Source organism: Corvus cornix, chromosome 5 (genome assembly GCF_000738735.6).
Source record: "Corvus cornix cornix isolate S_Up_H32 chromosome 5, ASM73873v5, whole genome shotgun sequence".
Taxonomy (NCBI): domain Eukaryota; kingdom Metazoa; phylum Chordata; class Aves; order Passeriformes; family Corvidae; genus Corvus; species Corvus cornix.
This window is the reverse complement of record NC_046335.1, coordinates 47736098-47762830: the sequence shown is the minus strand read 5'-3', so window position 1 is coordinate 47762830 and position 26733 is coordinate 47736098. Positions and strand designations below refer to the sequence as shown.

General features: G+C 45.6%; 1 long non-coding RNA gene across 3 annotated transcripts; it reads right to left on the bottom strand.

Moving 5' to 3' along the window:
- Positions 1-1727: 1727 nt before the first annotated feature.
- LOC104687704 lies at positions 1728-26037 on the bottom strand. Of its 3 annotated transcripts, XR_002045396.3 has the most exons (8): positions 25890-26037; positions 25404-25523; positions 23666-23840; positions 18585-18708; positions 11933-12009; positions 9505-9671; positions 6764-7492; positions 1728-1905 (listed from the first exon to the last, which is right to left on the bottom strand). It is a non-coding gene; the product is annotated as an uncharacterized LOC104687704 (long non-coding RNA). The 3 variants fall into 3 exon arrangements; XR_002045394.3 differs by having other exon boundaries at positions 1728-7492; XR_002045399.3 differs by lacking the exon at positions 18585-18708 and having other exon boundaries at positions 1728-7492.
- Positions 26038-26733: the final 696 nt, after the last annotated feature.

The following is a 26733-nucleotide window of genomic DNA, read 5'->3' as shown; positions in this document are numbered from 1 at the left end:
GTCATGATGCAGGTGAGCAGAAGGGCTTTTGGAGGGGAAATACTGCCTGGTTTCAGAATTACCCCCCTCTTCATGGCCCCCACATCAACCCCAGCAAATGAGTATCCAGCTTTGGTTCTACAACTGCACTACTCAGCTGATCCTCCTTTAGCTCTGATTTCAGTTCTCAAAAGTGCTTTGCTATTCAACATGGAAGTAAAGCAGCCGTTTGGACCCTAAAGCTTGAAAACCTCAGGAGTCACCAATCTTCCATTTATGCCTTTCTTATGTGGTCCAGACACATTTTTCAGGCTTGTAGCATCGTCTGAACCCTATTTTCCTTCATTTTGCCTCTGAAATTGGCACTGAAGTCTGTTTGCACTATGTAATCAAAAGGTGTATTTGTCGCCGCAGCACTACATCTCACATGGAAAATGGTCTCTCTCATTTCTTCCCCCTGTAATTCTCAGAGTGGCTTGGCACTGTCAGGGACAGGTGCTTAGGAAATGCTGATATATGGCAATTTTATGTTACTGCATGAAGCTGAAAGTTGTTCGCAATACTGATGTGACAAAGGACTACTACTCTGCTTCAACTAAACTTTGAATTTATTAACAGCATGCAGGCTGGGAACGAGAATAGCTGGCAAACCTGCATCCTCTAGCATCTGTAGAAAGACATTATGAGTTGAAACCCCCTTATTCCATTAAGAAATGATTTCAGAAATCCAGAGCACAAGTGGCAAGTGCTGATTGGCTATTGGCGATGTCAGACACATGTCAATAATATTACTTAATGGGTTTTCCTTGTCTTTATTCATAAGTTCCATTTCACGCAGCCATTGCCCCAAAGGGTAATTATGACACTTTTTGGGTGGTTTTGCTCTTTTGGCCTTTGGCCTCATGCCTCAGAAAACCACCCAGGGTATCCAATCTCATAGAAAGTCTTTGTGGCCAGTGTGCTTTCTGGAGCAGGTACCTTTTTCTTTTTTTTCCTCCTAACTTAAATAAGCCATGTAAATGTTTCAAAATATCCTTAGTTTCCATCAGTCCTATGACATCATTGCCCACCCCAAAGGAAGAGCTACGCCCCACACCTCTGGCCAGCTGAGGAAAACACCACTGGTAGGATGCTCATTTTTCTTGGAGCGGAATAACACATACGAGAGCATGTTCTACGTGAAAGGACATTTTGGAGCAACAGTTTTACTTAACATTGTATATTTACACAGTTCTCGTGTCTTCAAACATATGACGCAGTTGGGAGCCTCAGAGCTGATATTTACCTGTTTTAATGCATCTCAGGATATATTTGAGCTTGGATATTTTTTGAAGATGAGTGACAAGGCTCTTTACCCATGCACTTTCAGTTCGCTTCAAATTTGAAGTTGATTTTTATACCATATTATAACCATATTTATTTAAGTTTCCCACATTCTGTCAAAATCTGTTTACACAAAGAACATTTGTTTTCACTACTGCTTGCGAGGAATGAATATAATAAGTGCCAAGGGATTTTAAGAAGTTGAGAGAATTAGTGTTTGGAAACAATACATTCAGCTATTTCTTAAGGGAAGATTCATGGAGCACAGACACATTCTCCACTAAATCTATCAGAGTGAAGTAGTTCTTATGGAGACAAAGCAAATCCAGTCTCTTCTCAAGTTTCAAACATACTATAAAATAGAGTTCCTGAAAAAAAAATGAACAGGACTTTTTTCTTTTTTCTTTTTTCTTTTTTCTTTTTTCTTTTTTCTTTTTTCTTTTTTCTTTTTTCTTTTTTCTTTTTTTTTCAGAAAAAATAATAAAGTAGGTTAAGATCATTTGGCTTGTTGAAAGTGAAATCTGGAGTCTGGGACTGAAAACTGGTGTCCACTGCTGCCCAACAGCATCCTTTTCCACTTGCACTGCTTCACCATGATGTGTACTGAAATAAGAGTTATGACCAAATTATTTGTCAGAGGTTGTTTGTCATAGCTTTAATGCACCATTGTAAATTTCAGCATGTACTGCACTGGGTAATTCCGGTTTTAAGACTATCATAAAGAATATTTTAGCCCATCGAATGCTGCTTGCATGCAGGGATTTGCTTCAACATTTCTGTATCTCAGAGGCTGATGTTGCAAAATATCAGGGATAATTCTGAAGCTTTGATTTGCAAATAAGGAAAGGTAAAAAGGAGGTATCAATCTATACCATATTTTGTAGTATTATTTAGAAAATGAAAAGAGCAGCTGCTTATAAGGCAATCCTCATCTCATTTACTACTGAGATGCAGATTGAGTAGTGGCTCCCCAAAAATCAGCATTAGCATTACCAGTTGCAAATACTGACACTTTATCAAAATTCATGTAATTTGATTTTAGATATTATACAACCCTTTACATTTCAAATACTCCAAGGAGATTTCCTCTGCTATCTGGAAAATAATGAAGTGTGTAATGGGTTATTCCCTTCTTGACTGTGTCCTAACAAGCTAGAAATATGGGGGTATTTCCATTGAAGAATTAAAAAAAAAAAAAAAAAAAAAAAGAAAGACAAGCCCTTTTTACCTAGCCTTTGATTATAGATTTACTTGGATGCAAATACACAGTTGAACTGATGTATTTAAGCTATGCATGAATACCAGAAAATACCCCATATTCTGTACTCTCTGTGGAGATCTTTACACAACTGTAATACAGTTTGATTCATTTGCATGCCTTCTGTAGGAGACATCTCAGTTATTTTGTCTTTTAAAGTCCCTAAGCACCAACCACCCAAAAGCTGTTTCTGGAGGTTTGTTGTTGGAGGGTAAGCTAGAATATATTTATGATCCACTTAGTTTCCCTGTCGCCTTAAACCTGGCTGTCCATCATGAGCTGACAACGTTTTCCTGCAGAAAAAGCCTTGTGGCAATTATAATTTTCTTTACTGCTCAATAACAGACAATTTATTTACTTACCAAAAGCCCTGCAGCCCTCTTCTGCCCTGCAGAACACTTAATTCCTACCACCCCACCCAGCGCTAGGTTCTCCCACCAAAAAAGCTTTCAGCTTGAACTGCACTGACCGTGAAGCACAAGGACTTGCAGGAGACAGGCAGTGCCTCCCAAAGCAAGCACCTGCAGAAGAGTAAATTATTATCTTTTATCCATGGCCTTTCTTGGCCAGAGAAGCAATGTGACTTGACTCCTCCTTTTCCCAGAGCAGCCTCTAAACTTCTCTAAACAGCCTCTAAACCATTCTTGCTGTCAGCCTTAACCCACGGAAAAATAAAAGTCATCCCCTCTGGGTAGCCTGCAGGAACACAGGTATTGCTAGGGAACTTCACAATGTAAGATGGCAACAAGAGTCCTCAGCTGTCAAGAGAAAATCACCTGAGAGGAGGCCAAGTCCACAGATCTTTCCCCTTGAGGTGTGCTATGATGCTGGGCATCATATTAAATATTCAGTGATCATTGCTATTGATGGAGGACTGCTCCTCTCTGTACCCAAGACTTGCCCTCTCTCCCAATCAACTTTCCTGAGGCAACAAATTGGCGACAGTGCACATGTCTCATGTTCTTCATAGAGAAGAACATGGAAATTTGCGGGGTTTCCCTCTTGAGTTGCCGGGTAAGACACCAAGTAGATCCTCCTAATGCCTTTAGCAGTATGTCTTACTAAGCTTGGCAATCTGCAGCTTATTTGCTTTTCGTTTCTGGAAATCATCACCTAAGACGCCTGGGCAGGTATCTTTGGTACTTTTCCACCACATATTCGGCACAAGACCCATGAGGCAGGAAGCCTTTTGAGATTACAGATGGTGCACAGAAAAATAATGCAACTTGTGTGAAGTGTCAACTGAATTGGAACTTGCTGAGTCCCAAAAGCGATCACCAGCCCTCGGAAAGCCAGTGGAGAGCCCCAGCACTTAAGCCAAGTCACACAACATATTTGTCTCATGACTAGATTGACATGATCCAAATTCAGGGATGTTTTTTTCCAGGCCACAAGCTGGTGCAAAGCAAATATAATTGTTCTATGAACAGCCTCCTGCATTTGTTTAGGGTTTGTCATTTCCACGGGCCTCTCATTAATAAATGAGTACACAGGAATATTCGTGTAATTTTAATGTCCAGGGGGCATTTCACGGAAGATTTGAACTGACTGGTCACAGAAAAATCATGTGAAGTCTTTCCATGGGTTAAGCAATGAGCCTGCTGGCTCCATGAGGTGGGTCTGGTTTGTTTTGCTACCTTGGGCTCAAAACGAGCAGCTGTGATTAACCATGACAGCCACAGGAATAAAGCTGGGCAGATGCCGCATGGCTTCCCCATGGCCCTGGCTCAGGGATCATACTCCATGAGGCAGCATTAGGGGAAGCTCCCACCACCATCTCCCAGCTCCATGCACACACCCCTGCCCTCCCTGATAGCCACAGCTCCCTCTCAGCTGCTGTTTATTTTTCCTAGATTTTATAGTGTAAAAGCTATAGAATAAATAGCTTGTGTGGGGGCAAAGCAAAGCGCTAAGCTAAAATAGGAAAAGTAGTCTCAACGAGGAGAGGAGAGAGGCAGACTCCTGCAGCTAATAATTCTCTGCATGGCCTAGAATAAGCTAAATCAGGACTGTTGGGAGGCGTCCCCAGGGATCTGTGTTGCCTGGCTCTCCAGATGAAGAGCTTGTCTGGCTGGGCAGATCCCATCCATCACTTCATTAAAGGACAAGACCCTACACTGCCAGAGATCCTGCACTAAAAAAGGGAAAGAGATTTGGGAAATCCTCTGATGATCTTCAAACCCTGCAGCACCCATTTCACTGAAGACTTCAGGACCTTTGGCAACCTGAACCAGGGCAGCCACAGCAGAAATGCACATTTGTACATTTCCCTGGACTCTGCATCCCTATGCCTGCCTGCCACTTTTCATCAGCTGCAACCCTGTCCCCCAAGGATGTCTGTTTCGGCAGGGCTGATCCTGGTTGCACTCCCTTGGGTTACTCAGGTAGTAAGTGAAACAAAGGGTAATAGTGCTGGGAGACAGCAAGGCGGATACCAAGGGGAAAGCGCGCTGAGATTGAGGCAGGTCATGACACTGGTGTTCCTCGAAATTGGAGGCAGCCACACCTCTTCCCGCATGCGGCTGGACCCCGGGGCAGGCAGCGCACCACTTCCTGTTATTAGAAAACCTCAGGATGCTCTCACAAGAGGAGAGCTCATTAGCAAGTGAGTCAGGAGAAAAGGAAAGAGCACTGCCCCATACAGCCCTGACAGTGGGCAGCGAGCTGGAGCTGCCCAACTCATCCCACTTGTGGGCTTATGCCCGAAGTGCAGAGAGAAAGAGCGAGCATGGGCACACAGCACTGGAACCACCATGGCTGACCGTGGCGAGTATCTATCTTCACGAATCCATCTAAAATTCCCAAGAATAACAGGAAATACCACTGTTAATTTTCTGTTTCACTTGCTTTGGGGCAAGCTCACATCCCACAAGGCCCGGAGCCAAGGAGCCCCACAGAGCCTTGGGGTGGAGGACACTCAGATGAGATAATCATCCACTCTTGAGTCGTGAGAGAAGAAAATAATAATGATAATTAAAAAAACAAGCAGCCACCATGGCAAACAAAAGCAGGGAGGCCAAGCACACACTCAGCAGCCACAGGGAGGGACAACTGCAGCCCTGTCCCAGCTAGAAGGGACCAGGCAGGCAGGAAGCACCTCAGCTGCTGCCATCCTTGTCGCGTGCTTGCTGTGCTTTCTTCTCCCTGTGGCCACGCATCATCATCATTTATTCATTCTGTGACCTTGAAATCCCTCTCCCCTACCAGAAAAACAACGAATCCCCATCAGAAAAGTGGGCTCTACAAAAAGGAGGGAAAAAGAAAAAAAAAGTCTAAAAAAAATAAAAAATTCATGCAACCTCCCATGTTGCTTGTATTAGGTCAGATGGGAGAACTTATTTAATTAGTGACTTTTATAGGGCTTTATTTTTCGATGCCCAGTGGAATAGTTAAGATTGGTAATAAGAAAGAAGTCTGGTCCTGTGCCAGCCCTCCTAAGACAATGGTGCAGGGAGGAAAGAGCTGAGCAATATATTTGAATGTTTTCAATGCCTTGGGTATTTGGCGTTTTTTTTTAAACTTTATTTTTCAGTGCCATATTCTAAAACCATTTGAAGGGTGTACATGGAGGGGAGGGGAAGGAAATTGTTCAGGGCGGCCCGAGGGGAGGATAACAATGAATAATGGAACAAACCCAGGGAAACTGCTTCTCGTTCCGGTTTCTCCAGGGCAGGGGAATTTTCCCCTGAATGAGACCCACTCCAGCACAGAAAGAGGATGGCTGGCAGGTGGCCAAGCACCAAATTTTTGTAGTATTTGGAGGTGGGTGGATCAGGCTCAAAACGATGATGGACAACTAGGAGGAGGGAGTATAAGAAGAATGCAATTTGCTGCTCTTGTTTGTGCTACTGTCTCTTCTCGCAACCTGTTTCTGCTGCTCATCCCCATCCCAAGAAAATACTGCTGGCTTTTTCTTCCCATACTTTCCACTGAAGGAATAGGGAAGGAAGGTTCAGCTTAAAAAATTTTCCACCGGAGGACTATGCATTTCTCAGCCTGTGGGACGAGCTGCAGATGCTGAGGAATGGGGCACCTTCCCCAACAGCCCTGGCCCAGGCAGCACACATCCCAGACAGCTCAAGGCCATTCTCTGAGGTTGAAATGCAGCACACAGAGTATAAACCAAACCAGATGCTGTGCTACAGATTTTATGGCAGTAGGCTTTTGCTCTCTTCGGGCCCAAAAGCTGTGCTACCCACTCACCTCGCACTGATAGGGGAACTTCCAGAGTCTGACACCAAAGCTCTTCAATGCCAAGTGTTTGAAGGACATTCATAGGCAACCATCTAAGACAGTAGCCTCACCAGTGGCCAAAAAGCCCCATGCAGCCTAGTTTCTCAGTAGCCAAACTTTGGGAGGGCAGTCAGCCTGTTTCCTGACAGCAAGAAGAATAATGTAACAGCGTTCAATAAATTCCTAGCAAGCACAACTAAAAAAAAAGCCAAAAAAGAAGAAAAAAGAAAAAAAAAAGTAAAGCCCTGTTGAGCTTTGTCCTTTGCAAAATGAAAAATATGGTTGTTTTGCTCCACGGGAGGAACAGCGGAATCAGCTTTAAAATCGACAGCAGATTTGGCCAGATTCCACAGCCCCTTTGGCTTCAGCTTCCTTCCAACAGTCATCTCCCTGCCAATTTGGAGTGCTCAGGACACAGCTACACACCTGATGATACGCTGAGTAATGGCCTTGGCTTGCAGCTATCTGGTCCATGCAGCAGGGAAGTGGGAGGGTGAATATTTATCAGAGTCCTTCATCTGAGCAGTCGTGGCTTCCACATGGCCGCAGCTCCCTGGTGTGAGGGCCAGTGCTGCGTCACACCAGAAGGGATGTAACTGATGGTTCCTGAGGGGTGTGCGGTGGTCCCCAGGGTTCAGCAGGTGACTGGGTGCAGAGAAACCAGTTCAAATCATCAATGGGTCTCCCAGCATCATGCAGCTTCAAGGTAAAGCAAAATAGACATTCTGTCATTTAAAGGTTAAGTGAATTCACACTGTAGAGATTGTGTTTGGAGGGCACTCCTGCTGAGTGCCAGCTGAAGTGTCCAAGTTCCCAGCACCCAGCCTGCCTTTTGCTGGTGTTCTGCAAACTCTCATCTTCTCCTACCTACCTCTCACTCCATCCTCACCGACGGCAGCACCATTGTAAAGCCTCCATGCCATCTCCTGGTCCATAGGGAAAGGATTTTCGCGGGAGAGAAAGGAAAGTCAGGAGCACTGCACTGCAGCAGCAGCTGAGAGGCCAGAAGGGCCCTTGCGCAATGGCAGAAACTTTAGGAGCACGTCCTGGTATCTATATGGTTATTTGTATCAGTGCTGACAAGAAGGAGCTTTCAGCACCGCAGCTTGGGTGACAATATTTCTTTCCTCACTGTTCCTGCCTTGACATCAGTGAGAGAGTAGGGGCTCCACAAGGGCATTGTAAGATAGAAAAGACAATTAAAAGAAGTTAGAAATGGGAAAGGACATGCCATAAAAGTCATTATTAAGCCTTCCCTTCAGTCCCTCCACATTTTTCATGGGGATAAATATTCCCTCTGCAAAAAGAAATTTGGAAAATTTCCACCTATTCTACTGGCTGCATCCATGAGAGTATTTCTGCCTCTGGCAATAGATTCTGCTCAAGTCTCACTATGCCGATGAGACATACGGCTCCGACGTATGGCTCCAGTATATTTCTTGAGCAAGGAGGCCTGGTGTGAGCAATACAGCAGGAGGTGCTACAAATAGGCAGAAAGTTTTGCAAAAACATGGAGTGGGAAGAGTGTGCTGTTGCAGCTAAAACCTGTGCTTTCTACATCTAATGCAAACAGTCCTCTGCTTCCAAAATTGCACAAAGCCGGCTGCTAAAATAACTGCTTTTTGACCTTTTTATCTTCTCCCATCTCTCTGAGCCTTGCCATTCTCCTTTTGCTGTCCCCAGCCACCTGCCTTTGTCATTAGCAATAATCAGCAGCAATAAATAGGAGACATTTCATTGCTGAGGAAGCAGCCTGAGATATTTTGGGCCAAGCCATCCGGGCTGGAGCTCAGAGACCCCACTGGCCAGCAGGAAAAGACACAGCTGAAGTCACCTGGCTGCCTATCTTGGTGTTCTGCTGTGAGCAATGTGCCTGCACACAGCAGCTGGGAGGGTCGGGCCCCAGCTGGAAGTTGGCTGGGCTGGAGAGGAATTACCACCCGACAGGGGCTTCTGGAAGAGCAAAGGAAAGAAGGAGAGAAAAACAAAAACCAGGGCAGCATGGCTGGAAGCAAAACCCAAGTACAATGCATCTCTGGTGGGACTAGTGGAAGGAAAGAGAGGAGATCTCTGCTGTGGGACAGACAGAGAGGTCTGTGCAGGTCCCTGCAGGACTTGGAGAAGAGGTGACCTCCTGTTGGGTGTGAGGGTCTGAAATGATGTGACTGAGAGGGGAGAGGACCCCAGACTGGGCAGGATGGATCACCAGGGCAGTGGGATGGAGGTGCTCTTTTAGGTGCTCAGCTCCACAGGAGCTATCTGCAGAGGTACCTTTAAGGCTCTGAGTCTCACGTGCTTCAGTCACATTTTAAAAATAGGACAGGAGACTTCCACATCACTTAGGTATTTCGGAAAATTTTACTCAGCCTTTCTGCAGCTCCTGTCAATCCTTCTCAGTGTGGTGCCGAGATGCATTCAAGGCATGTATACAAATAGCACACTCTCCTGGCCCCTCTCAGCCACGGCTGGAGACACCTTGAAGGACTTGATAGTTGGATTTGATGATCTTAAAGGTCTTTCCCAACCATAACAATTCTATGATTTCTCCAGTTCTCCTTCACACCTCTCCAAGAAGGGTTGGGGGCAGGTACGATGCCTCTGGCTCTCCTGGCAGCAGTGCCTCCTGTCCTTGGGGTGCCAAACAACACCAAAAAAGCCTGAACACCACAGTAACCAGAACAAAGGCCCTCTCAGCAAGGAGATGCTTTTACCTCCAGGGCAGAGGCGATGTCCGGGTTCAACCTTCTCCTCGTTTCCAGGGACTTTGCCACCATGGGGGAAGCTGACTCAACATGGAGCCTCTAAGGTCTCTGCTGCAACTCAGTGGAAAGACGACAGCACATGACATTTGCAGACCCCTTCACCTGCCCTGCAGTCACTGCTGGACACAAATATCAATAAAGAAGCAGATCAGGGTAAGGACACTGGCCGGTATGCTGCCAGTTGCAGGAATTTGCAGTGGGGAAGAACATTTCCTATTTGGGCTTTTTCAGATTGGAAAACTCTGTAAAGTTCAGCTCAGACAATTCTATCAAGATCGTAGGGACTGTTTGTTCCCAGTTTTGGCAGGGTCATGAATGATGCATGAGTAACAGCATCCCTTAATTAGTGTAATATGCCATACCAGGTTAGAAAGCACTCTCTAGTTCTGTTTTCCCTCTGCATGTGTGTGTGTGTGTTTCTCTTTAAAGGAGAAGGGAAAGAACTGAAAACACTGCAGTTGTGTTTTTGTTGGTTGGGGCACTGATGAACCCTGTTCCGATTGGGCTGGTTATGAATCACTGGAGAGCCATATCCACACCAAACACTACTGCAGCCAACCTGATGTCTGCTTGGCAGTTGTACTGAGCAAAAGCTCCTTAATTATTGTTTTTTTGCTGTCTGAATCCTAGTAGAATAAAGAGAAAAGAACAAAATACCTTTGAATTTAAGAGACTGGGTGCATAGGAGGGGGGGTGTGTGTGTGCACCTGCATATGTACACATGTACTAATACACACAGGGTTTGCTTTGACTCTTGGGATAAAGAAGAAAGCTCCATCACTGATTTTATTTGCATTTGTCTGACTCCCTTTCTTCCCTTCCCTGGCTGTTTTTGTTTGGGGCATTTCCAACATGCCCATCTCATCCTGGCCATCAGGAATGATGTTTTCCTCACTGTGACCACAAAGGACATTGCCTGCCCTCCCACCATTCCTCCTGCAACACATCCTCCCAGGGCTGCTGTACCCAGGAGCTGCTTTGCCAGTCCCCAGCCACCACTTCTGCCCACACTTTGGAGAAGGAGTCTTCATCCACACAGCACCGGCACCTGTCCTCTGCCCCAAGCATTTCTCCTGCTCCCACACCAAGAGAAGTGCTGACACCCTCCCTGAAATCCTGGGTTTAGCCCCTTCTCCTCTGACTCATGCTTTTCCAGAAAGGGATGCCTTGAAATCCCCCTCCTTTTTCTCTTTTCCTCCAGGGCTTGCTGGAGCCACCGGAAAGGTGCCACTGGATGATGCCAAGCCTCAGCTCTGGCCAGCACCACCACTGCTTGTTCCCACAGGACCCTCTTGGCAAGGGGGAAATCACCGGCGTCGAAGGCCGCGGAGCAGAGTGACACCAGGATCTCGGACCGGTGTGGTAAGAGAAAGCTCTCTCCCACTGGGTAACCCGGCAGCAACTGCTATTTCAGTAAACATATCATTTTGTGCTCAGTAAACACACATTCCAGAGGAATGCTCTCATTGTTTTTTTGCTCTGTAATGCATTAATGAAGAAATAAAGTTTAGGTTGTGTAATGGTGACAGCTTGAAGTCATTTTGCCTAGTGTTATTTCTCAGCAAAGGCTCAGCTCTCCCTGGAATGGGAGAAAGAAAAGACAACCAGATTTCACTTCAAACTCACCAACATGTGCAAAAAAAAATCAAAAAACAACAGCAATTAACTCGCTTCCACATGCCCCAATAAAACTACCTCTCTCACTCACTCTGAGCTTTGTCACGTATGGGGCTGTTTATGGAGGAGACAATACAAAGTGGGTTTATACAAGGCTCTTGTTTTAATTTTTGTTTTATATCCATTGGAACCCTCAAGTAGTGAATTCATTTCCTGATATAGTAAACATTTCTGATGGCCAGGATTCTTTCTCTTTTCCCAAATGAACACAAACTCCTGGTCTAACTCACCAGCACTGCAGTCTATACAAACAGACCCATCAACTAAATTTTCAAAGAATGCATCTTAAGCATACAGCTAGGAAAATAAACAAACAGCAACGCCTTCATGAGAGCCCAGCGGACTTTCTCCCCCAAATTTGCTTCAGCCCTCAACTGCATGTGGAAAAACTATCAGCTTTTCCCCATTACTACAGAAAACAACCTCATCCTCGTAGCTGCACATCGATGGATGCCGGCTCACTGCTACATGATCTCCACAGCCCCTCTGATTTGTGACCCTATTTGCACTATGCAAATATCTTCTGACAGCTCTCTTTTCCTGTCATTAAAACAAACAATGGCCCCTGTAACCAAAACGGAAATCAGTAACAGGCGAAAGCTCTTCTCTCTTTTTCTTTGCTTTTTTTTTCTTCTTTTTTATATTTTTTTTGCTGATTCTGGGACTAAATGTTAGTAATTATCCTGAAATATTTACAAACCTTTTCTTCTCCCAAACTGTTTTGCTCATCCTAGTGGCCAGCTCAACATGTCTAATATAATTGCACTTCCAAAAGACCTAAAAATGAAAAAAAAACAAAATAATGATCAGCCAGGTAAAAAAACACCTTCGGTCTTTCTTTGGATTTATGTATCTTTATATTCATACACATACAGAAAAAGAAGAATTATATTACTGATTTGAGGAGCATTAAAAATAGATCCTAGTGTATGAAGTAATGAGAAATAAGAAGGTATTTGGGGGAGGAGGTTCTCAGGGAGGAAGACACATCTTTCTCTTTAGTCATCTCTCTATTTTCCAGAGCATCCTTCCTGTCTTACCCTCTACATCCAGCCCCAAAAAGTGTATTGTTGATGGCCGTGCCTTGCCAGTGGCAGGTAGAGGACACCTGATTCCACTCCTCCCAGCACACAGATGCTCTGCTTTTGATTTCAGTGGGAAAAGTCTACATTCAGAGACTTCAGCATACTTACACACTCCTGGGATTTGTCTCTTTGTCTTTTAAATAATACGATATACGTAATCCTAAACTGGGACAGTTTCCCACCCCATCACACAAGCTTTGTGCCTGTAGGGCTCAGCTGAAGTCAATGGTGTTAATGTTGACATAAAATCATGGTGACCAAGTGGGAAATTAGTCCCGTAACATTTGATTGTCTTTTGCAAAAATTTTCTAAATGGTCTTAATGGTTTTGTTTGTGGTATGTGTTGCTCACTCCTGATTGTACTTCTGCCAAGTTGTACTTTTAACTGCAAACACTGGCCTCTCAGAAAATTTGAAGTAAAGCAAACCAGAAAAGATGTTCAAAATAATGATACAAGCTAATTTAATTTATCCCTTGGTAATTGCATTTGTAGATAATGAACAACGCAAACAAAACAGAACCCAAGCCCTTCCAGCCTTGCAATTGCTTTCACATGTGGACACACCAGTTACAGCCAGCATATGGTTAAATCTCCGTCTGCATCAGGAGAAGAGTTTGGGAGCTGGGGGGCAATTCAAGGTGACGCCAGCCTTGGATCCCTGCTCGTAGGTGCCACCTATTGAACAGTAGCCCATTTGCGCACCTTGGCAAGCTCACCCAGTCAGCTCTTCCTTTTTCTGCAGTCCCCATCCTTCATTCTTCCAGTATCAATCGATCCACCCCACATGTTGATCCCGGAGGAAATATAGCTGGGCGACTGCTTGCCAAACTCATTTAACTATGCAACTGGAGTCCTGTCTCCTGGCCCTGTTCCAGTAAGATATTTGCATGCTTGCCTGATTTTAATCTCATGAACTGCTCCAAGTAAATCCTGTTGAACTTATGCCACTGTTTGCCAATGCTACAGGAACTTTACAGATGTGTTTGAGATGCTGTTATTACGTGAATGGTTTCTTTGGCCATTTCTCAGTCTTTGGGTTGCTTGTAAACTATGCAGCCTGACTGCAGTTAGACTATTTGTTGTTGCCTTTTTTTTGCTAATTTTCATTTGTGCTCTTCTTGGTGAGTGTCTGCGTGTGTCCCTGTTTACCTCCTTCATGTGGCAGAGCTTCTCCGCTTTGATTCGAGGAGGCTGGAACCCACAAGCAGCAATCAAAACCAGTTATGCAAACCCCTCGCTACACAGATTTGCACAAGTGTTTGCCCAACAGCTGACATTTACACAAGTATCTGCAACATGTCCCCCTCCTCTGAGTATTTCAGCAAGTGTTGTTGTACCTGCCTGAGTGCTTGCCAGAAGCAATCACCAGGAGAATCACTGTCAGTGCCAAAATAAACTCATGGTTTTTATTTGAGGGAGGACTTGTAAATAGTATTTTTCTAGCATTCACCCATTTCTAAGTGGAACTCCCTGTGTGATGAATACTGTTTACAGCGCAGATCTGTTGTGAAACAGGGAAAAAAAGGCAGATTCTTGCACTTGCTGGCAGCACGCCGATGCAGTGGAGGAAGATACATCCCCTCCTGCTGTCACTCCATTTCTTGCCCCATTTCTTGCTCTGCTTCGCACTTAAAGCCCACATGGATACACAGGATTTTCATGCTCTGGGAATGGCAAATTTTAAGAAAGATGAATGGGGAAGTCCTAATTTGGGTGGAGAAATTTTGACATTTTTTCTACAAGTCTGGCCCTGTTTTCACCACTCAAAGAGCCATTAAAGGAAATACATAGTACACCCTGCAAGGAATGATGAGCCACGTCAAAGACAGGGAAAGCTCCTCCCTAAAGAGGAAATGCAGGTAGCAGGTGGATTTCTGAAAAGCATCTCTTCCTAGGTCAGCAATGAAGCTGCAGTAACAGGAGGGGCTCAGGAGTAGGTCAGGACCTGGTGCAGCACAGGAGGAAGGCAGGCCAGAGAGCCAGAAGGCCCATCTCCACCACTTTGTCTCTCCAGGTAATTGTGGATTCTCCTACACACCCCAAGAAACCCACACTCGCAATGATGAAATCACACATTTCTCCCACAACGAAAAATTTTTCTTTCCGCTTTTTCCCATTTTTACTGTGTTTACAGTGAAAGGGAAGTCTCTTTGCAGATGGAGCGTAGGAATGGGAGGGTTGTGTGTCTCTGCAAGAGCCACATAGTCCTTCTGAATCCCTGCACCTTCAACCATTCAAGACCTGCTGTTTTTCTCTCCATACCATCCTCAGGGAGGAAGAAAAAACATCTGGAAGCTAATGGTGGCTCCAGGGTGGTTTGGAAAGTTGAAGGATGCAGAGGATTATACAGGAATGCAAGCTCAGTTAAGGCCAACACTGTTTGAAATCGAGAGCAACTCTGGCAGTGTGAATGGCATCACTCCCTATTTCTAAGACTCGAAGCTGCTTTTGGTCCAAGGTCTGATCATTCCCCCTACTCCCTCCATCAGTTCTCACATCTTAAATGAGAGCTAGGTGCAAGTGTCTTTTGCTCCATGGAGTCCATTGGCCCCCAGGCTGGAAAGTAGTTGCCAGCTTTAGAGACACTTTAACCCTCTTTCTCCTTCTGAGGTATGTCCTCCCTTCACCTACACTTCTTTGCTTTGTTTTTGTTTTTTTTTTTCATTCCCATAGTTAAAGCTGATTACTTCCCTTGCTGCATTAGCTGTTCACCTGTTCCTGTGATTGAGGAATGGCTTAAACACTCTTTTGACATAGTCCCTTGAAAATGGGTTGCTCAGCTGCGGTCGATGAACATAGCGTGGGAAAAATGCATTAATACTTTCACCAGTAACACTGAGGATGGCTATAAATAAACCCTTCATTACAGTATTTATATATTATTACATCATATAGCCACTTAAAACAGAGAGCAATTGGAAGTGTTGAATAATGTAAGGATAATCGCCTCTACATTAGTTCCACTGTCATTGGCATTATGTATTTCCTGGTGACATCGCCGTGCTCGTTGCTTCACCCAGTGTTGCGTGACATTGGTGGTGACGTTAGAGTATCAACGGGCCCTCTGCAAATGACAGACAGCACTTTGCACGACACATGTAGCTTGGTATTATATAATAAGGGTGCTTCACTGGAGAATTTTGGCAGCACATGCTATTTTTCTGAGCATTTCATGCAAACCAAGTGCCTGTTTCTCGAAGGTTTTCTTCAAAGCAATGGGCCCATGGTGCAAGGCTCCAGCACCCTCCGTGCGTGAAGGAGGGAAATGTGCATCACAGTGGCCAACCATGTGTCTTAGGGATCACCGCATAATGTGCTGATGAGGCATGTCCCAGGTGGGTCCTACCCACTCTGATGCCTTCTCCAGCCAGAGCCAGAGGCATAGCCAAGAGAGATGGTGAGGGAAGGAAACTTGAGATGCCCAGAGCCTGACAAGAAGGAGTTTCAGTGGTGAGGCTCACACTCATGTCGTCTGAATCCAGTTATGGGGCATACAGAGGATTTCCTCCCAGAATGAATCAGATTACTTAAATGTGTTATTAAATGACACAGAAGTATCCTAATTCTTCTGGGATTTTTTGTTGTTGTTGCTGCTTTTTTTCCTTTTTCAGAGCAGGGGAGTGGGTGGATACATGGTTGGTGTGACTGTGCTTAGACCACAGCTGAGTAAGATTTCTTGCTGACTGTGGATTTCAGTTTCCTCAGTTTTGACATGCTTCCCCTTAAGGAAGCCCAGCAAAACAAAACCCCTTTCTCTTGACTTGAATGTCTCACTGCTGGTTTTCATGGCAGGGATGCTCGTCTCAATTACACTGTGGTCAGCAGCGTTCAGTGCCTCATTGATCGTCACTTGTCAAACAAGCTCCTGTGTGGCACAGAAGACCAAGTCCAGAGGAGGATCTCCACCACAGTGCTTGGAAGGAGCTGCTCCCAGAAGAAGTCATTTCAGATGTTGAGAAATCTCATCTCCAAACCTTGTCCTCACATGACATATGACCAATTTCTGCACAAAGATCTGCAGTTGACTTTTATTACAGCTCTGATTTAGCTGCTTCTTTGATTTATCGCAACAATGCACATTCAATATCTTTCTTCTGATGTGGAGGCCAGAAGTATAACTCTACTCATATGTTTGTATTCTCAGGACTTTGGATTTCGCAGATTCAGAAACTCATTCATAGATTCACAGGATTTAAGGCCAGAAGGAGCCATGAGAACATCTGGTATGACTTCCTATATTTCAAAGCCATTCAGTTGCAGTCAATTAGCCCAGTACCGAGCCCAGTAGCTTTGCTGCATCTTCCAGAAAAACATCCAGCTCCGGACATACCAATATACGGGAATAGGAACACATCAGAAGCTGGAGACTCATCAAATTACTTGATTTCGAAGCTCACATTAATTTAAAAATGTGCCTCATTCCTAATCTGCTTTTGTTTGGCTTCACATGTAGCCATGAGTTTTTTCTCTGCTTCATAACTGAGCGGCATTGCCTGGCATGCTACATTCTTCAAACTTTGGAGTTGGTTTTTTTTTAATCCTGGCATCTGGACAAAAAGCTGATATATCAGAAGTATTTGTGAGTCAACTTTACTGCAGTTTTAGCTATTCAAAAACTTTTTGTGCTGTTGTCTGCATTATCATTTGTCCTTAACTAATACAGAGAAAATTCACTTGGGATGTTTAAAAATTTTTTTTCAAAATACTTTCATTTAGAAAAATGAACAGAAATTGAACTTGCTGATGTAAAAACCAGACCGACATTTCTTGCTGAAACAAGGGCTCTGACCAGCCTTGCCAAAGGACTTCTGAACACCTCACCCATCTCTCTGCACAGATGTGTTGTACATTATTACTCTCCCCCCATCCCCTTTTGACATGGAGATGGAGATAGATCTGTGTCTCACACCATCAAGACGTATTTTCCATCTTTGAAACTATTTGTGCAGACTTATTCTACATCCCTTCTATTTTTGAGTAGCTATACCATTCACTGGAACTCCTGTTCATGAAGAGCTTGATCATGGCAGTAGTTTGTCCTTCTGGCTATTTGTCAAGGACATACTTTTCTCACCATTGCAAATTTACACCAGGAGGTTTTAGGTTTTTCTTAGTATTATCCTTCCTTCCCCTTTCCGAGTGGGCAGAAATTTTAATGATACACAAATGGCCTTCTGAAAAAAGGCTCATTTAAATTTTCATTTTCTGAACTTTATGACTTTCTGCCCTCCATTCAAATGTCTTTGGTTTTCATTAATTTTAATGTACTCAATAAATAGCAGTGGAAGAGCTGGGAAGAATCAGATACTTGTCTCACATGGATTTCTCCATCTCTTGCAGTACACGAAATTCAAGAAAGCTGCTGTTTGGGGTGAGGAATGCAATAGCTGGATGCTGGCAGGGAGAAATGCCGGTGATGTTAATGGCAGGAGTGTTGGTACCACCTATCCACTGTGTTGCTAATATTGTAGGTTTTACCTCTGGGCCTGGAGAGCCATATCATCTGTGTGAGATGCAAGTCATGCTCTGAACTTGTTTTGGAGAGCTGGTGGGTGATTCTAAAGACTTACAGCTAAGGAATGTGGCTGTGTCTCACACAGCCCTGTTTAAAAGCATCCAGGCTCAGGTTGTTGGCCTCCCAGGAACCCCAGGGTGTGGAAGGGGGAGAAAATTATTAATATTAATAGCACCAGCCTTGGAGCAGCACCCCAGGGCTCCATCAGTGAGTGCAATGCCAGCATGCAAGGTGTGGAGCAAACCAGAACACTGTCCCTTTGCTCGAGGACAACCATGAGACAGACGGACCTGAACACACAGGCATGGTTCTACTGCACCTTTTGAAGGCTTCTGGAAATGAGCTATCACTTCTGTGGGGTCATTCTGGCAATGGAGAGTATCCAAAAGGCTGTGAAAAAGGAGTCTGTCTCTGAGAAAACATTTTTGCTGGTAGGAGGAGAGCATTTGGACAGAGGTAGTCTGGCTGCTTGTAAAAAAATAGAAGAATGTAAAGTCTGTGGCAAAGCCTGTCATTTCTGGAAAATTCTGACTTCCTTCTTTCTGTATTTTAACACTGACCCATCAATTTATGAAATAGTTACACATCCCATGCTGCTGATATATGACCCCCAAGTGGGTCAAAACTTCTGCCAGTTTTACTGGGAAGGAGCTGAAGTCCAGAAGAAAATTAGAGGAGCTGAAGGACTGAGCCACGAGGGAAGTCTCTAGTAAAGGAAGGAGTTATCCTGCTTTCCTTTCACCACACTTACTCTCTCTTCCAGTCTTGCAACAGCAATGGTAGACAATAGCCAAGCTGGGCAGAGTAGCAACCCACTCCTGTAGATCTCCAAATGTCAAAAGCATGTTGGTATGGGTGTGCAGGCTCAGCCTCTCCTTCATTTTAAAAAAAAAAAAAAAGGAAAAAAAGAAAGGAAAAGGATAAAAGAAGAAAGGTATAACACTGCTGTGAGGGAGCCAAAGGTGATTTTTCTTTTTTCTTGGCCCTCTTGCTACTTCTGTGGGAACCCAGCAGTATTGTTTCCAGAAGGCTCGGTCTCTGTCACCCAAGTGTTTGGCATGTTTGGGGACACCCTTACTACTTCCCTTTCCTCCCCTGCAGAAGAGTCCAACTCAGCTTTGACCGCAAAGCCCAGGAGGCCCTGGAGTTTGTCTGAAACAAAAGAAAGAGATTGCGAAAGGCAGTGGTGTCAAATAATGCTTCCATTTAGTAGGAATTTTGCTCCCCTTGCATTCCCAGGCAGCACCTGCTGTGTGAGGCTCTTGGCCAGCTCCTCTGAGCCTCTGTGGTAAAACAAACAAAAACAGCAGGGAAAAAAATTCCTCTTTATAACGCCTGTTATCCTCAGGCTACCTTCCAATGCTGCCTTGCCTCCCCATGTTGACTGTACTCTCCAGGGAAACAGGCTACTACGGGGCCAGAAAGCCTTGTGCAAACGGGCCGTTGAGCAACGGAGGAAAAGACCCTGTCTTCTTGAAAAACAAAACTGTTTTCCTTCCCTTCCTTCATGTCTAAATGCAGAAGGGTCCTGATTGCTGTCCCTGCCAGAAAAAAAAAAAAGGAAAACACCCTGACATGACATTACTTCCATAGCAAAAGCAATTAGGAATTATCCTGCATTAGTGGAAAATAGGGCTGGGAAGGAAAGGGATGGGTAGCCTGTCTGGAGGGGCTGGGGGACATGTCTTTGGAGATGTTTATAGTCCTCTGTTCAGCACTTTTTATCCACTATTTCTTCTCACACGTCCTAGCATTCCAAGGTTTTTCAGAAGTTGTTTTCTGTTTCGGAGCATGGTGGAACTGGCTGTGCTGGAGGTTATTCATGTTTGTCTGGGGTCTGGCACAAATGGCCCACCTGCCTTTTGCCTGCTCAGCCTTCAGCTCTGCCACACCACCAGTGTTGCTGGTGGGGGCTTGTGCGACATTCTGGAACAAGGTTAACTCTCACAGGAGTTTGACAACATCTTTCTCACCTCACACTTCCCCTGCAATCCCTGCGTGCTCTGCATGTGCTCAGCTGAGGAAAGAAAAACATTCAGGACCTTAGTTTTGATCCTACCTTAAGGCAACATCTTGTAGATAACTGTCCCTAGCCTAAATAGCCCTGGGACAGAGATGCACAGGCTGTTGTGATCCCCTGGCCTGACCTTAGGAGTTTTAAGCATCACTTCAATTTCTGTAGCAGAAAGCTTACTTCTAGCAACAACACTGGAATTTCCATGAGTGCCACTGCCGAAGAAAGTCCCAAGCCACCTGCCATAGTCCACAGATCATGCTCACAGATGCAAACATCCCATCCCTAGAGCATGTCCCCAGCACTGGGTTCTTCACTAAACAGCCACCGCTGTGGTCAGGAGAAGGAGATTCCTTCTCCTGACCCCCTTCCTCCCTCTATACCCCTAAACCCAAGCACGGCACATCAGCTTTTCCCAGTGACTTTGCAATTTCAAGCCACAGTTAGCATTTAACTGGCCAGAATGGTGCAAGGAGCCTGGATAATTACTGCTGGGATTGTGCTGCATAGGCCCCGTGTAACAAACTAGCCTCAAATAACCCAGCTTGAATGTCAGAGTCCGTGCTGTATTGTGTTTCACATTGTGGCTGTGGGAGTGCTTCCCCAGCAGGAATCAGGGTAACAAATCCCTTGCTCTCGCAGGAGGGCCCCATAAAATGAATGATTCTGGATCTCACGCTCCTGAGGAGGTCTCGGTTACTCCAGCAGTTGCCGCTCGTAGCGGGAGCGACCATAGGGGACAGAAGGAGGGAAGGGTGGTTTGGCAGGCTTCACTGTACCATCAGCCCAGTGTCAGAGCAGGAAGGAGCACTAGGGCTCTGCTCTCCTCTCCAATCTATACTTTTGCATAGATGTCAGATTAAAAAGAAATCAAAAAACGGAGAGTGGATAAACCCTGAGGCTTAGATTGAATCGAATGTATCTGCCTGAAATCCTGCTGCTGGTGGAAGAAGGCTCCCAATTCCTCTCAGCTCAGACTTCCCTGCAAGCAGCACCAGCTTCCCTGTGAGCAGCACCATACGTTTGTGGGGTGGCAAAGAATGAGACATGCTTGCTCCGTGTGCACCATGCCAACCCCCCTGCTCCCTCTTGGAGTAGCTTAAGGCATTGCCTCCACCAAACCCTGTGGCTCAACATCCAGCACAGCCGCCTCTCCATCCATATCAGAAACCTGAACTCCCCCACTTCTCCTTGGGAGAGGGAGGTTGTTCCCTGAACTATCTCCAGTCTCTTCTTATCTTGCTTTCCTTGTCAGCCAGTGAACTGTGAAGCGACAGCAGAGAAAAAAATGAACTCTGACCTCATTTTTCCCCCCCTACAATTAGCCAGAACTGTGCCTTTTATTTTTTTTTCCTCCCCACTTTCTAAATGATTAATAAGACAACTTGGTCCTTAGCTTCTGCAGTGAGGCAAGTGTGCTGACAAAGCACTGCAATGCCTCTTCCAGGTCACCCGGCAGCAGGCCATGACTTTATGAAAACATAAAAATTGGAGGGACTATTTGAGGAATTTGGAGACTGAGGCACAGGAATTTCGCCCTTCAGACCCTGGCAACTGCATATCTGTGGTGGTCTCTGAGCCCCAGAGACTGCCATGGAAAGGAGTAACTACTTAACAGCAACCTGCAAGCTGTGAAAAGCAGACTATTTTTTCTTCTTTTATTATGTTTCCTTTAAATATGCAGCCACTGCCCTTCACCTGTTTCATGTGGTGATGGCCTCGGGCTGTGCAGCAAGCTGGATGCAGTGGCACAACACAGATCTGTAAACACCATCAGTGGCAATGCACAGGGAGATCCTCACTCCATGAGCGTCGCCCTTCCATGTGTGCTCATCTGTCTTTTGAGTTTCAAAAGCTCCTGTTGCAGTAGGGAGTAGGGAATTAAGGCCATGTGGAGTTTATTCTTTTAGATCATCCTTCCTATGTTTGTGCCTTCTTTATGCCACCTGTTATATTTGGAGACAGGAAAAAGCCTCTGTGCACTCCCAGGCACTGCCAGGGTAGGAAGAACTCACCCCACAAGGATGCTCCTGCGGGGGCAGGCAGGCAGGGGAAGGACCTCCACCAGCGCAGACATAAATGGACAAAGCACTGGAAAACAGCACTGGGGGGAACAATTCTGCACTGGCCTCTGGTTGATGGATTAACAACCGGATTGGCTTTCTCCGCTAGCAGCAGGTAGTGCCTGCCCTCCAGTCCTGTCAACTGGAAAGCATCACTTAAGGAGCTGCTTTCCACACTGTTCCCAGCAGACCCCTCTGTATCGCTGGGGCTTGAGAAAACCAACGACAGGCCAATACATGCAATACATTCAAGACATTTTAAAAGCAGACGAGCGTTCCAGGGGAGTTTGTCAGGCTGCAGGGCTGCTGCCGAAGGGGTACTGGGGTAAGAGCTTTTCTGAAAGCATCCTTGGCATGTTAGAGAAACAATTTGCCCTCAGCTATATCTGTGGAGTGGCGTGTAGCACAAATGATGTGGCTCATGCCATATCATGATGTCCTTGTGTACCAGCTGTGGGTCACTTAGCAGGAAGAGAAGGGCACCCTCTTGGCTGAGGGACAGTGCTGGCACTGCCAGGGGGACTCTGAGTGGAGTAGAAGCCAGTGGGTGAGCATGGAGTCTCCTCAAGGGTCACAAATGCAATGGCAAATCCTTCATTACACCTTTTGATACCATCCATAGAGTTACATGGATTTCAAAGCTGCAGCACTTGCCTGAAAGAGGTGCATTCTGGAATCAAAGCTCTTGTGGTTTCACCCAAAGATGATCTGCCCCATAGGCTTTTGGTGGCCTTGGTTTTGTCTGTTCCATCCCTGACTTCTGGATGACAGGGCCTGCGTTAGCCCCTGCAGCCTCTCTCCACCTTTCTCCACTTTTCTCACCTTTCTCTCCACCCCTGGTGCTAACCAGGCTCCAAAGTGGAGTGTTTCCCTGCCCTTTCCAGGAGGCCTCCCCAGCTCTCTCAACCTTTCTCACAAAAACTGGTATCTGTCCAGATGTTTGTGAGGGGGAGGACTCCAAGAGGAGCCTTCCTCATTACCTCTAACAAACATTCCCTTTTCTTTGGCAGATGCTTCCCACTCCTCCCACTGTGCAGCTGGGACAGGGAGAAGATGTCAATATTTATGGGGCTGGTAGATATGGTCTTCAGTGTGGCCATGGAAAAGGAACAAAAACAGTTGTTGCCCCTGGACAAGCACTCTGAACTGCCAGAGATGTTCTGCTAGTTCATGTATGCCACTTAATAAGTAAAAATTCCCATACAATTGTTTAGCAAATGCTAATTTTTAGTCATCATCATGAATTTTTTACTGTAGTACCTCCCAGAAGCAAGTCTGATTGGGCTCCTGTCATGCTATGCAATCTTCAAGCAGCCAGGGAGGCTGAATTCCTTTCTCTAGGAGTTGACAGTCCAAATAAACAAGGCAGACAAAGGAGAGGAAGGGAAACAGAAGCTCAGGGGAGGTGAAGTGAGTTGTCCAAGGTCACGCAGCAGGTCAGTGCCAAAGCTGGGAGCAGAACCCATGCTGCCAGCTCTTGCTCTCAAGTCCTAACTCCTGGGGGAAGACGGGGCCAAAATAATTTATGAGACAAAGAACTTCTATCACATCCCTCCTGGCACCATGAAGTTCTTCAGCTTGTGCAAATAAAGCACAGCCAGATAAAGAGGCAGCTGGGCACTAGTTATATTTTGGTTTGCTAGGTCTTTGATTCTTCATATGTTTCTTCATGTTAGAAAAATTCTTTACCAGCTAAAATGATCATCTGGGTAGAAGTATCAGAATCAAGGAAGAACATTGCTTCAGGGCACTGACCTGAAGATCTGGATGGTGGAAATCAAGGTTGGATGGCACCTGCTGGAAGGAAAGTGCTGAATCCCACCTCCTAATGGTGCTGACTCCCACCTCTCATGGTTCAGAGATGAGATCCCCTTCTGCTGCCCACTGGAACTGACACTGTGGTGGAGGTGTCAACAAACAACCTGGGCAGCTGCAGGGAGGGAGAAGAGAGAAAGAGAAGTCAGTTGAGATAAGGAAACAGCTGTGCTCCATCATGATTTTCCTATGGAGAGAGATGAAGAAGCTGATGAGGCTTCTATGAGGCATCTTCTGTGAGGGCAGCCAGGCAATGGACCTGGAATCTTCATCTGGTTTCAGAGCATGGTGGAGGTGATGTGGCTGCTGCTTGCAGGGAAATGATAATCTTGGCACTCACCTCACCCTGTCTGCCCCGAGAAGTAGGAAAAAAACCAACAAGGAAGCAAAGCAGCCTCCTTAAGGACTTGCCTGTTCTTTGCCTGAGGCAGAGCTGTGGATTCTAGTGCTCTCTCAGTGCCACTGGAGGCATCACTGCTTTCATGCTCCATAATTGGTCTTTCATCTCTTTCTGAGGAAACAGAGGGTCCTGCTGTACACAGCATCCATCCAGATGCATGTACTTCACCATCAAAATGGTATCAGCCAGCTCTCCCTTCAAGCAACAACTCTGGCTGATTTGTTCTTACACCGTTGTGGTAGGGAGGGAGGGCTAGGGGCTGGACTAGGACACCTGACGTGTATGGGGGGCTGTCAAGCTCAGACTCAAGCCCTGAAGTCTTTGTATCCCCTGTGCTGTGAAGCAATAATCTGCTTGAAACTAAACTGCCCTTTGATCCTGGCAGTGTGTTCCTATAGGGAGCACAGTCCTGAGAAGTGCTGTGGCCTCATGAGTTTGGGAAGCTGAAGCAGTGACCATTCTTGCTTTTGCAGTTGATTAAGTGATTTTTCATTAACAGATGTTAAACATAAGGATGTTCACCGACACTTCCCTCTTGCCCCTCACTTAAATTTCTTGCAGTGCAAGGAGGGTCGTATCTCAATGGCAGGGTTAGGCAGGTGGAAGCTGCTCAAGCCATCCTGGTCAGCTGAAATGTCACTGGCTGATTTTTTTTCTTGTCTGCAAAAGGTTCACTATCTCCTGCATAATATTTTGTTGCTCAGATGCTTGAGTGCTGTAAGGACATGTGCCACCCATGCACTAGGTGGTCCTGATGCCCTCATACCTCCCTCAGCCCCTCCAAGGCTCGGGCAATTCTCAGGGCAAGACAAGGACCACAGCAGCATCTGCAGGAGCATATGGTATTAGATCAGCACTGGAATAGGAAAGACAGCCCAAGAGACAATATTGGATGTTTGGAAAAGCACTCATATCAGCCCATCTTCCCAGCATACAGTCCTGTGAACCAGGCTGCCTGTCAGATAAAAGAGCAAGAAGAAGCAAAAAAAAAAAAAAAACCAACAAAAAACCACAGAGCTATTAAGTAGCATGGCAGTTTAGCAATGGACTCCCAGAAAGTCTCAGTGCTGTCCCTGAGGTCAGGTTACTGAGTGCCACATCTGACTGAGGGGTTGTCACAGCTGTCCAAGATCACCTCACCTCCAGTGGAGCTCATCGCAAAACCTCTGTGTGCTGCCAAATCCATGCAGTGAAAACTGGCAGGATCTGCTCATTCCGTCCCACATCGGGCTTTGCAATGGTGACGTCAGTGTGGTCATGCAATGAAAAATGCTGTACCTTTGATGTCGGTGCCACCAAACTCAGCAGAGAGATTTCTGACTGATCGCTTGTGAATGAGAGCACTTGAAGCTGCTGGCCTGGATGTTTGTTTGAATCTTGCCCAAGTGGATTTTTACCCTGTAAATGAGCAGAGTTAACCAGAATCAGAAAGACTGGTTAATCAGCAGGGTCAGAAATTACTGTAAGACAGCATTCCTCAGGGTATTTTGGTGCCTCTACCTCCAGTCAAACCCCAAAGACGGCAGAGGAATGTGAAAGTTGAAAAAAATGTTGACAGAACTTTTCAAACTCAACAGAAGAGTCAAGTAAAGTTTGGTTTAAGTCTGAGGCGAAGGCTGGGTATGGATCATGGGCAGGGCACCCAGCCCCATGAGGGCCAGAGACCAGCACAGTTTCAACCCCTCCCATGCAAGGGCAAGGGCCCAAGGCCAAAGGGCTGCTGTGACATTTGAGGTGCTCTAGAAGGATTTCATGGTGACCCACCTGCCATGCCAACAAATCCTCAATTCAATCCTCTGTGCTGCCACCAGTTTCTTTTGTGACTTTGGGCAAGTTAGTCAGTTAGTCAGATCTCATTCTTTTAAGAAGTCCTCAGGACACCATGGAGATAAGGAAAAAACTGATGCTCTGTGATACTTTGGAGATAAGGAAAAGATACCACATAAGTACAAAGGATGTGGGCTAGGCACAGTACACATTCACCAGTCTCAAGACAAGGTTAAGAACTCTGCTCATTCATGCACTTCTGAATTCTAATAAATGTCCCTTAACAGGAAAGCAAATGACACTTATAGGTAACCTGAGGTGCCATTTAATTGGGTGTCTTGCAAAACACAAGCAGGTCTTTGGTGTCGGTTTCCCTCCATTCTTCACTCTTCCTCCCACTTGAAAGAGTTTGAATTGGCCAGAAACAGCAAACAATGACACAGAGAGTGTTTAACCATTAATAAGGGTGGACAATGGTTAGGGAAGTAGCTAAATACACTAGTTATAGCTAACTGGCTGTCTTCTTGTCTCTGTGTTATTGAGCTTGGGTTGGGGTTTTTTTTTGCAAGCTGGCCCTGGTTAAAGTCTTTTCAGGAGTTAATGAGCCAGAGGAGAATCATCTTCCCCATGGGCATGTTTCAAGCCTATGGTTCTTGCAGGTTTTCTTGGCTACTGTGTGCAGGAGCAAGGCTGTGGTCAGGGTTGTAAATGCTGGCTCTCTGCTGAAGGGCTGCCCAGCTGGGCACAACCCTGCCTCTTCTCTCAGCCTGGCCTCAAGAAAGAGCCTGCCTTAGATCTTGGCCACACCAGCTGGTGTTTGGGCAAAGACAATGTCTGACCC